Raw genomic sequence first — 11,650 nt, 5'->3', positions numbered from 1 at the left:
GAACACCAGAACACCAGAATGGCGCCCTTAAAGTTCTTGTTAAACTTTTTTTATTGACAAATGCAAGTAAAGTATACAAAACCACATTAAATCAGGAAGAACAATTAAGAATGAGTTACAATATCTACAGTTTTTATTCATGTGGTTTAAATATTTTTCTAAAAGAAAAAACTGTAGATGTAACTGCTTAAAAGGTATTGCTAAAGTAAGGCTTTGTTGTCCTGTTACAGGAAGTGGGGAAATAACAGGTTTCCCAGCAGGATCAAAAGGTAATAAAAATGTTGTGCGGGATTCAAACAAATTCTAGGAAGACTTCATCACATATGCCCATAACCAAGTCATGACCAGAACAGGTTTTGTATTCACTGTGTCCACAATATTATACATTATGGAGAATGCTGTCCAGCAATCACATTGGGATGATTGCACCAATTCTCTGCTGTCACAACCTGGGGATTGAAGTGATCAAAGAAATAAAGATCTGTCTTATCTCCCTCCACCCTGCGGCTCCATACTTTCCATCCCAGCACACCCCGGCCGGGGTCCAGCTCCCAGTGACTGCTCCCTGTGCCCGGGCCCACCCACCGTGCATGCCCTCCCCTTTCTCAGGGATGTGCCCGATCTCCTCCGGAGAGAATTTCGCAGCTCAAAGTCATCCTTCGGCCTACCAAGTACATACACCAAATGTCTGAACCTTTCTATCTTACTGAGCAGGATTACTATTGCGACAACACATCAGTAGGGTAAACCTAACCTGTCTCACGACGGTCTAAACCCAGCTCACGTTCCCTATTACTGCTTCACAATGATAGGAAGAGCCGACATTGAAAGATCAAAAAGTGACTTCGCTATGAACGCTTGGCCGCCACAAGCCAGTTATTCCTGTGGTAACTTTTCTGACACCTTCTGCTTAAAACCCAAAAAGTCAGAAGGATCGTGAGACCCCGTTTTCAAGGTCTGTATTCATACTGAAAATCAAGATCAAGCAAGCTTTTGCCCTTCTGGTCCACGGGAGGTTTCTGTTCTGCAAATAAAAAGATGGCCACCACCCAAGTCTATAACTGGCTTATATAGCAAGGAAAGAAAAAACTGGTCACCTACCCAGGTCTACCCAGAGTCCTCACAATGGAGGCACATGCATTTAAATGGATAGAAACAAGGGCAGGTGAACCTGAGGGAGCCCACCCCTCATTAAGGTCATGGGAGCGCACCCGACACCCAGCATGTAGCACAACGGCAGCCAGGGTGTCCAATGCACCCACTGAACCTCCAAAATTAACAATATTCTTGGGCAACTTGCCAGCCAGCTTGCCAACAACCGAATTAACCTGTCTAACAGGGATTTAGTTAGCACACATTTGCAAATACATACGTAAGCCACAGAGCCACGTCACGGCACCCTGATAATCTGTGGTCCTAACTCTACAGTTTCTGTCCTCCCTGAGCTCACTGTAGGACACCTGCATTACCGTTTGACAGGTGTACCCCCCCAGTCAAACTCCCCACCTGCCACTGTCCTTGGAGTGGGTTGCGCCGAGTGCTTGGAGCCAGAAGGGAGAGCCCTTTGGGGCTTGCCCCCCGCCTCACCGAGTAAGTGAAAAAACGATAAGAGTAATGGTATTTCACCGGGGGCGGGGCCTCCCACTTTTCCTACACCTCTCATGTCTCTTCACAGTTGCAGACTAGAGTCAAGCTCAACAGGGTCTTCTTTCTGCCAAGCCCGTTCCCTTGGCTGTGGTTTCGCTAGATAGTAGGTAGGGACAGTGGGAATTTCGTTCATCCATTCATGCGCGTCACTAATTAGATGATTTTTGACTACCTTAAGAGAGTCATAGTTACTTCCGCTGTTTACCCGCGCTTCATTGAATTTCTTCACATTGATATTCAGAGCACTGGGCAGAAATCACATCGTGTCAACACCCGGAAGGAAGTGAAGAGAAATCTCCCCGGAGGGATGCAGATACCAAAAAAACCTGACGGGGTTGTAACCCTCCCTTACTCTATCCAAAACGCAAAAAATGTTTTGCTTTTAGCTCTTTAACTTTTATGGTTGATGGTGCGACACTTTGACTGGTGCAACCAATACAATAGCCTCTACGTTCATCACACCATCTTCTTAAACTGGAAGCTTCATGTTTTAAATTCATCTGTGGCTTTATTTTCTTCAGCCAGATGAAACCCCAGTGTGGAGTGGTGGCATAAAGTTTTGGTTAGTAAACCCTCCCTTACTCCCCTTGGCCACAGAGCCTAAAATAACTTGTAGGCAGATGCAGTTAGCCACTAGGTGACTCTGTACCAGAATAGTGTTTGGTACAGCAAATAGTGACACTGGGTGTTAGGCCCCTATTAGGTAAAGCCCTCCCACGGTAATGTCAGTGGTGAGTCAGCATCCACATATAAGCTAGGTGGGGAGGGACATACACAGTCTTGGGGCATTGAAGCCAAACACCCCACACCTGTGAGCATGTCACCAACACACCTATGGACCCTGGATAGAGCAGGAAGCCAGGTGGAGTAGGTCTGTATGCAGGAGTAGCCGTCTGTAGACATTCTGTCTCTTAAGAAGGTGGGGGCTAGGGTGGATTTCAAAAGGCCTGTTAGGCCGGGCTGGAGATCCCTGTATGAGTTTGCTTCCCTGGCAGGTTCCCGGGAGAGGTATACCCAGCTAGAAGGTGTCTACAGAGAACACAATCCTGAAAGTACTGATAAGCCTGGGCAGCAGAGAGGCTAGAAGGAAATTACTGTGAGGTGCTACATATATTTTCACTTGGAATTATGGCAGATCATCCACTTTATGTGATTGGCTGTCAAGTGACTCCAGAATATATATCCTAGTGATGTGACTATCTTGCCAATCCTTGAAAAACATAATTAAAATGCAGTGAAACTAATTATTGTGTGGGCATTAATTTTTTGAGATATGATGTCAGGGATCCGATTATGACCAGAAATGTGTGGACTGACACAGGGAAGTAACAGGCTTCAGGAATGATATAATAATATAATTTATTATTAGCTACCCTAATATACAACGCACAGTAAAAAAACCAACCTTCCACTAATCTTAGTATGTGCAGGAACACAGGCACAGTCAGGGCTGGAGAGGTGGAAGGGTCAGGCCGGCCATATGGTTCTGTTAACAACCATCTCGTAGTACCCCTAGCAGTCCTCAGGACAGGATTCCCCAGGGCGCGGAGTCTAAGTCCCAGTCTGCTTATTCACCAGGGCCCCTGATGGTGGGGATGGACTTGGAGCAGACAGGAACCAGGTCGCGGCCCCTGAGTACACCTGCTCGTGGTAGAGGGATCCGCCAGAGGTATATGCAGGTAGGAAGCCTGATGTGAAGAGGCAGAAGGTGTGAGCAGGGATGGCTGGATCCGTGCAGGATGGATGGATCGTCTGGGTAGCGTAAGGCGTAGTCAGGCAGGCCAGGTCAGCAACGTGCGGGCAGCGAGGTACCGAAGGAGCAAGCAGAGAATAGTCAGGGTCACAAGCTGGGTTCAGGAACTCATGGGCAGCGCGGTACAGAGGATCAGGCAGAGAATGGTCAGGGTCACAAGCCGGGTTCAGTAACTCACGGGCAGCACGGTACAGAGGATCAGGCAGAAGGATGGTCATTCAAGCCAGGGGTTAAACAGAAGACGGTCAGCAGGGTCAGGAACAATGCAGATTCGGCAACAAATCAGATAGGCAGAGGACCAGGAACACAGGATACAAGGTACAGGGGCTCATGGGAAACGTACACCAAGGCACTGATCACAGGCCTGGTCATTCCTTAAATACACCTCCTGCAATCAGCCCCAGGTGTTGGCTGACTGCAGGAGTGAGCTTCTGGCTGCTGAGAGAACCTGCTGGTCAGCCCTGGTACTGCAGCCCACACGGCAGGTGAGTCCCACCACCAGTGCTGAGTCCATTCCTGACATATGAGTTTTGTGGCTGGGAATGTCGTGACAAGGCATATGACGAGGAGCAGGGCACAAGATGGCGGAGGGGTTGGCCTCAGCAGGAGGGATTGTGTTGTGGTAGGACTGGAGCAGGAGGTAGGACCTTGTGCTTGGGCCCCAAAACTAGCCAACCACAAAGATCCACTTACAAACTAGGATCGTGGTTTCTGTCAAAGCCATCCTATTCTTCCGGAGCCAATATTTACTTGAAGAAACGCCACAGATGCAAAAAATATATTATATCCCAATGTAGACCAAGCCCTGAACCATATGGTGCTATTTGTCACACTATGATGTAATAAGCAAGATGTCTGCTTTACAGTTTCAAATTGTCTCTGGTAAAATTAATTGTTTAGCTTAAGTAATAAGTATGAAAGTGAAATTGTGCTTTCAGAATTAAACAGCGCTGTTTAAAGTTGAAATTTCCATTAATTATATAAATTAACCCATACCAGATATCACCACAAGCTGTTGCTTTCATATATTCTATACTAGTGCTAGGCCTTGATACTGTGTGATTATAGGAAAAAGACACACAGGATTCACTTTAGAGCAGAGTGCAAAACTCCAGAGCATTGCTTTTGAATGAAGATTGGCCTGTCAGTATTTGTTGGTTTTTGTAATCTTGGATCATGGTATGGAACTTGAAGGTTTCAAAGTGTCTTCAGAGGGACAAAACCTTCAATCCTGTATCTGGGTCTTGTTAGAGACCTGTGGACTGTGTGAGTGTACAGGTGTGCAAGTTCCTTATAAGCCAGGCCTGATCATAGCTCAGGGCTTCCATTATGGAGACAGTCCTTTGAGGTGACAGGTGTGTGCTCCAGCCAGTAGAGACACCCCATGTTGGGGGGATTCATTGCCCACAGGACTGGGAAAGTCAGGACAGCTGCATGAGTATGGAGAAACTGGGAAAGCCAAGGTGGATAGTGAGTCCAGGGGACTGGAGGGAGTCCATAAGTCTCAGGAGGAGTATGAGAGCTTAGGGTGTTTCGGGAATCCATATCTAGAGGCCAGAAATGAGCCAATGCAGCAAGGTGCTGTTATGAAAGCTGATCTAGCCTGAATATCCCATGGTCTGGGAGACCAGGGAAAAGAACAGTAGTTAATCTGACCAGAGAGCCAGGAAGCTTGGCAGTTCTGTTGACTGCTTTGTGAAGCTGAAATCCCTGCATGGCAAAACTTTATGTGAGCTTTAATTTCCTTTTAACAAAAGTGAGCCAGAAATTCTAGTTTTAGCCTGTAGGGTTCAATATTGAGTTGGCCCCGCCCTTTGCAGCTATAACAGCTTTAACTCTTCTGGGAAGGCTTTCCACAAGGTTTAGGAGGGTGTCTATGGGAATGTTTGACCATTCTTCCAGAAGCACATTTATGAGGCCAGGCACTGATGTCGGGGGAGGAGGCCTGGCTCGCAGTCTCTGCTCTAATTCATCCCAAAGGTGTTCTATCGGGTTGAGATCAAGACCAGTCCATGCAGGCAGGCAGGCCAGTCCATGGGAGCATGAAACTGTCCAAAATGTCTTGGTATGCTGACGTCTTAAGATTTCCCTTCACTGGAACTGAGGGGCCAAGCCCAACACCTGAAAAACAGCCCCACACCATAATCCCCCTTCCACCAAACTTTACATTTGGCACAATGCAGTCAGGCAAGTACCATTCTCCTGGCAACTGCCAAACCCAGACACGGCCATTGCATTGCCAGATAGAGAAGCCTGATATGTCACTCTAGAGTCCAGTGGCTACGTGCTTTACACTGCAACGCTTTGCATTGTACTTGGTGATGTAATGCTTCGATACAGCTCTGCTATGGAATCCCATTCCATGAAGTTCTCTATGCTCTGTTGTTGTGCTAATCTGAAGGTCACACAAAGTTTGAAGGTCTAGCTATTGACTCTGCAGACAGTTGGCAACTTCTGCACACTGTGCGCTTCAGCTTGCGCTGAACCCACTTTGTCATTTTACGTGGCCCACCACTATGTGGCTGAGTTGCTGTTGTTCCCAGTTGCTTCCACTTTGTTATAATTCCACTGACAGTTGAGCGTGGAATATTTAGCAGCAAGGAACTGTCACGGATGGACTTATTGTACAGGTGGCCACCTATCACGGGACCACGCTTGGAGTCACTGAGCTCCTGAGAGCGACCCATTCTTTCACAAATGTCTGTAGAAGCAGTCTGCATGCCTAGGTGCTTCATTTTATACACCTGTGGCAATGGAGATTTTGGAGAATTGAAACACCTGAATCCAATGATTTGGAGGGGTATCTCAATACTATTGGCAATATAGTGTGTTTCTGACAATCACGGTAAAAACTAAACAGTGTAAAGTATGTAAATGCCAAATTAACTGCCAGAAAATTCTATAGGAAAACAAAAGTTATGCATGGTCTGGCTGGAGACATTTAGCCACTTCCATCTTAAAGGATAAGTTTACCTTTGGGAACTTGTTACATGTTCCACTTATTTTTAGAGTGGAACATGTAACATGTTCCCAATGCTGCAGCCGCTGTCCACTGTAGGGCACTGTGGTAGTTCATTGAATCTTCCTGTCAGTATATCTGCTTTCCCATACATTCTGCAGATATACTGAAACATCTGCAGGAGACCTGCATGGCACCAGCAATCTGCCGATCACTGGTGTAATTCCTTTACAGGCTTCTGCAAACAAAAATAATAAATGCACATTTTTTTACCTTCAAAAAAATGTGCATTTATTATTTTTGGTCAAAAGGTGAACTTATCCTTTAAACGATGGAAGAACTGTTAGGTGATACTAGAGAAGCTAGATGCATTATACCAATGTGTTGCATTTTATAAGCAAAAAAAAAAAAAATGTATCGGAATTGATAATGTTTAGAATTAAAAAAACCCAGAGTGCGCATGCGCGGCCGGCGGGGAGGACATGCCGAGATAGAGCTCCGTCTCCCCGTCGGGTGACACAGCAGTCCGTCCGCGGATCCCGGCCGGCACAACCACGCAGGAGGCACCGTGAGACATCCGTCTACACGGCAACCCTGCTCAGACCCGTCCCGGCTTGATTGGCGGCAAGCAGGGAGCTGCGGCCCTGTCTCCACGGTGAGCGGAGCGGAGGCCCGCCCACCAACCTCTATTCTGAGCCCGCACAACACCGCAGGGCAAAGCGGGGGGGCTCCGATCGCAGTGGCAACCCCCCTCTCTGGAAATAAGATGGTTAGGGGAGTACCCCGCCACCAAGCCCCACCACAACATAAATCTATTAAGGAGGCACTTGCAAAGGCCTCCTCCAAGATGGCCACCGCCCCAGCACGTAGCAGCAAGCAGGCTGCAAATTCATATGGCACCCTGCAGGATACACAGCCCAGTCGTCCCAGTGCATCAGAGGGTGAGTCTGATATTGACCCAGACACCCCAGTTCTCACTTCAGCACCTGAACTTGCACCCCCTGACTTCCTTACATGCTTTGAGCAGATGTTACATAAAGCATTGCAGCAAACCTCTGACCGTATTACCGCTACACTGTCTAGAGAAATCCGCGAATTGGGACAGCGCACTGCTGACCTAGAGCTGAGAGTAGACGATCTTGAAGCCTCATTACAGACACAAACCGATGACCTCGACCTCTTACGTGATGAAAATGCAACGCTACACGCACGCCTGGAGGACTTTGAAAATAGAGCAAGACGCTCAAACCTACGAATCCGTGGCCTCCCGGAATCGATTGTCGATGTCCAATCAACCATTACGGCGCTATTTCAAGAGCCTGCCATTCCAATCGAACGGCTAGAAATGGATAGGGTTCATAGGGCATTGGCCACACGGCGCCCCGATGGCAGGCCGCGTGACATTATAGCCAAACTCCATTTTTACCGCACCAAAGAGCAACTTCTACAAGCGGCCCGTAACGCGGAATCTTTACAATTTCAAGGCCATATCTACCAGCTATTTCAGGACCTCTGCCCTACAACCATCACTAAACGCAGGGCTATGAAACCCCATCTGCAAACACTCCAACAACGCGCCATACCATACAAATGGAGCTTCCCCTTCGCTGTACGGTTCCGATATCAAACTCAAGACTACACCTGCAAAACTCCCGAAGACCTGCTGGACACCCTGCGGAAACTTCAGCTACACTCTCCAACAACACCATCAGAGGGCTCCAAACGGAGATCTACATCCTGCTCACCGCGGAAATCTTATCCCACACGCTCCACCAATGGTCAGCTCAGTATCCACAAACGAGGGCGTTTTTCCTCACCAGGCACTTCTTCACAAGATACCATGGACTGAACCGCGTCCTTCAACTTTTCCTTTACCACGTACACCAGGTTATGTATCTTTTAGCTAACGTTGAAGACGCCTCCCAGGGTTCTTATCTTCCCTGCCTCATGCTCTGATGCAAACGCTGTGTACCCCTACACAAGTCCTCAATTTTGGAAAGCTCTTATCTTTTGGCTTTCCCGTCAGCGGACGATTGAATTAACTTTTTGTCTCTCCTACGTTCTTGAGAGCCTGTTGAATCGTATATAAAGTTTACTTTTCTTTCTTATATTGTTTTACCTAGGTTATATCTTAGGTTGTGCTTGGGGACCCCAGCTCTGGTGGCATAGGATGCCGTCTCTTTCCCTTCTTATTGGTCCACCACCATGACTAATGCCGCCCGAGCTCAGGACCCCCGAATTGTTTGGGAATATATTTACTACTTTTTTTCCCCGGGATCTCTTTGCTATCTATATATTTAAATGCTGTCATCCCCACGGCCCGCGTATCTGTGCACTCTCCACTAGCCCTTGTGCTATTGTTTATTTAATAGCACCTGGGCTATCACCGTTCCTCGGATCACCCTGATTCTGGGTGTTCCCGGGGACCACTTCTTTGGCCTAGAATGGCCCCTTATACCCTTTTACTGATACCCTTCCCAAGTCATACTCCCCCATCCTCCCCTTCATATGACTCCATGACCCTACCCAATCTCCTATACCATCAGGCTATCTTACACAGTGACTACCAAACTCTCCCCAAACAGATTATACTTTATCATATAATTCACCTTGCACTCTCCCAATGGGCCCGTTAAACATTCTCACCCTGAACGTTCAGGGCCTCAACACGCCGCAGAAACGCAACAAAGCCTTCAGTGCTTTTGCATCATTTAAGGCCCATGTGGTTTGCCTGCAAGAAACACACTATACTCCCAAATCTACACCTAAGTCTTTCGGCCCTCGTTACCCACAGGTCTACACAGCCTCAGCTACGACTAAATGTAGAGGGGTACTAATCGCTTTCCACCGCACCACACCCTTCACACTATGCAGTGAAATCAAAGACCCAGAGGGTCGATATCTCCTACTAACAGGACAACTTCTAGACACAGACGTCACCATAGTTTCATACTATGCTCCGAACCAAGGCCCCTTACCATTTCTTTTCCACCTATTTTCGATAATAGATCACCACAAGCAAGGCACTCTGCTTGTCTGCGGAGACTCAAACTGCACCCTATATCCCTTTCTTGACAAATCTCCTCAACCTTCCCCCCTCCCTACTTCCAGGCAAACCCTTCAAGCCGTACTACAGTGTCACTCCATGATAGACACCTGGAGGGAACTGAACCCAATACAGCGCCAATATACTTTCTACTCCCACCCCCATAAGTCTTTTTCTAGGATAGATCATGTTCTCATAACTGCCAGCTCCTCCCCCCGGCTCCTGACCTCTGAAATACTACCAATCCCTTGGTCAGACCATAGCGCAGTATTTACGTCCATGGCCTCTTTAGCCCCATCTTCTACTGATCCCTCTTGGATCTTTAACGACAACTTACTAGCAAACCCAACCCACAGCTCAGAAATCGAAGCCGCTCTTAAAGACTACATATCCATGAACCAAACACCCGAAATTTCTCCACTTCTCCTCTGGGAAGCGCACAAACCGGTTATACGAGGCTTCTGTATTAGCAAAGCTTCCTTTTTAAATAAAGCGAAAAGACAGCAATGTCTTTCTCTGGAACGAACCTTTAACCAATCCCATCAAGCCTTCCAAGCAACCCCTACGCCGGCTAATCGTGAAGCTTTAGAGCAAGCTCGATTAGCTCTTGACCTTTTTCTCACAGACAAGGTGGAGCTTTCACTTCGCAGATCTCGGCACAAATACTACACAAAAGCAAATAAACCCAATACCTTTCTAGCTCTTTCGCTTCGAAGGCTTGATCAGATTACTAGACCTATTCGATTACGCACCTCTTCTGGCAGCCTCACTAGTAACCCGGAACGCATCCTACAAATCTTTCACAAACATCTCTCGCGACTTTATTCCCACTCCACACCCTTTGACTCCACCCAGGCTGACACCCTTCTGGCCCCCATCTCCTTTCCGACGCTCTCTGAACACCACCTGGCTGCATTAGAACAACCCATCACCTTAATCAAAACCCTAAATGCTATTAAAAATTTAAAGCTTCGTAAGCGCCCAGGACCTGATGGCTTTTCTGCCACATACTACAAAACATTTGCCCACCTTCTAGCGCCCATTCTCACTACTGCATTAAACGCTGTACTATCAGGCCATACCTTCAACCTAGAAACAGTCCAAGCTAACATCTCAATGATTCCGAAACCCAATTCAGACCACACACAGTGGTCCAACTACAGGCCAATCTCTCTTCTTAACATTGACATAAAACTGCTAGCTAAAATCCTCTCCACGCGCCTAAACTTGTGTATAGGCTCTCTAATCCACAATGACCAAGTGGGCTTTATCCCAACTCGACAAGCCGGAGACAACATCAGACGTGCAACTCTCCTGGCACATATTGCTAAATCTCGCAACATTCCTGCCTGTTTCCTGTCCTTAGACATCCGGAAGGCGTTTGACACGGTATCATGGCCATATCTACACTACATTCTGCGCCATTGGGGCTTTGGCCCTCATTTTCTAACCTGGATTTTCTCTCTATATCAAGAACCCTCGGCCAGAGTTAGATACCTTGGACATAGATCTGCTCATTTTCCTATCACCCGTGGTACAAGGCAGGGCTGCCCTCTCCCCCCTACTTTTTGCATTGGCCATAGAACCACTAGCCCTCCTAATTAGAGCTAATCCGGATGTCCGGGGACTTGAATTAGGCGGGTCTCATCACAAATTATGCCTCTTTGCTGGTGACGTTCTAGTTTTTCTTACTTCTCCCTTAACTTCCTCTCCCTCTCTTCTCTGGCTTCTCGAGAGGTTTGGCTCACTTTCTGGCCTTGTAATAAACTCTCACAAGTCTATGGCACTTAATATTTCCCTCCCCCCTAAGGAGCTAGCCCACCTGAAACAGATCCTCCCATTTTCTTGGTCACAGCACCATATTCCTTTTTTGGGAATCAAACTGACCCCCAACCTATCAGACCTTTATGCAGCTAACTATACTCCCATGCTAACTCATCTCACTGCTCTTATGACTAAATGGTCCTCCTTACCTCTAGCATGGCTAGGCAGAATAGCAGTCATAAAGATGTCAATCCTCCCAAAAATCCTATATTTATTTAGAGTACTCCCAATTCCAGTACCTTCCCATTATCTTCGTGTATTACAGCGCCGCATTTCCTCCTACGTATGGGGCACTGTCCGCCCCCGTATACCCCGTTCTACCCTTTACCGTACCAAGCTAAGCGGCGGTCTTGGTCTTCCTGATGTCAATAAATATTACCAGGCGGCGCATCTAGCTCAGTTGCCGAAATACCATGCAACC

General features: G+C 47.4%; 1 pseudogene; it reads right to left on the bottom strand.

The window, feature by feature from the left end:
• Window positions 1-742: 742 nt before the first annotated feature.
• On the bottom strand, window positions 743-1,712 carry LOC149458304 (28S ribosomal RNA; annotated as a pseudogene; the record flags this gene model as incomplete).
• Between the last annotated feature and the right edge of the window lie 9,938 nt (window positions 1,713-11,650).

The sequence above is a fragment of the Staurois parvus genome, unplaced genomic scaffold (assembly GCF_062004578.1).
Source record: "Staurois parvus isolate SC_StPar_1 unplaced genomic scaffold, SC_StPar_1.0 ptg000288l, whole genome shotgun sequence".
NCBI lineage: Eukaryota > Metazoa > Chordata > Amphibia > Anura > Ranidae > Staurois > Staurois parvus.
The sequence above is the reverse complement of the archived record's forward strand: the minus strand, read 5'-3'. Positions and strand labels throughout refer to the sequence as shown.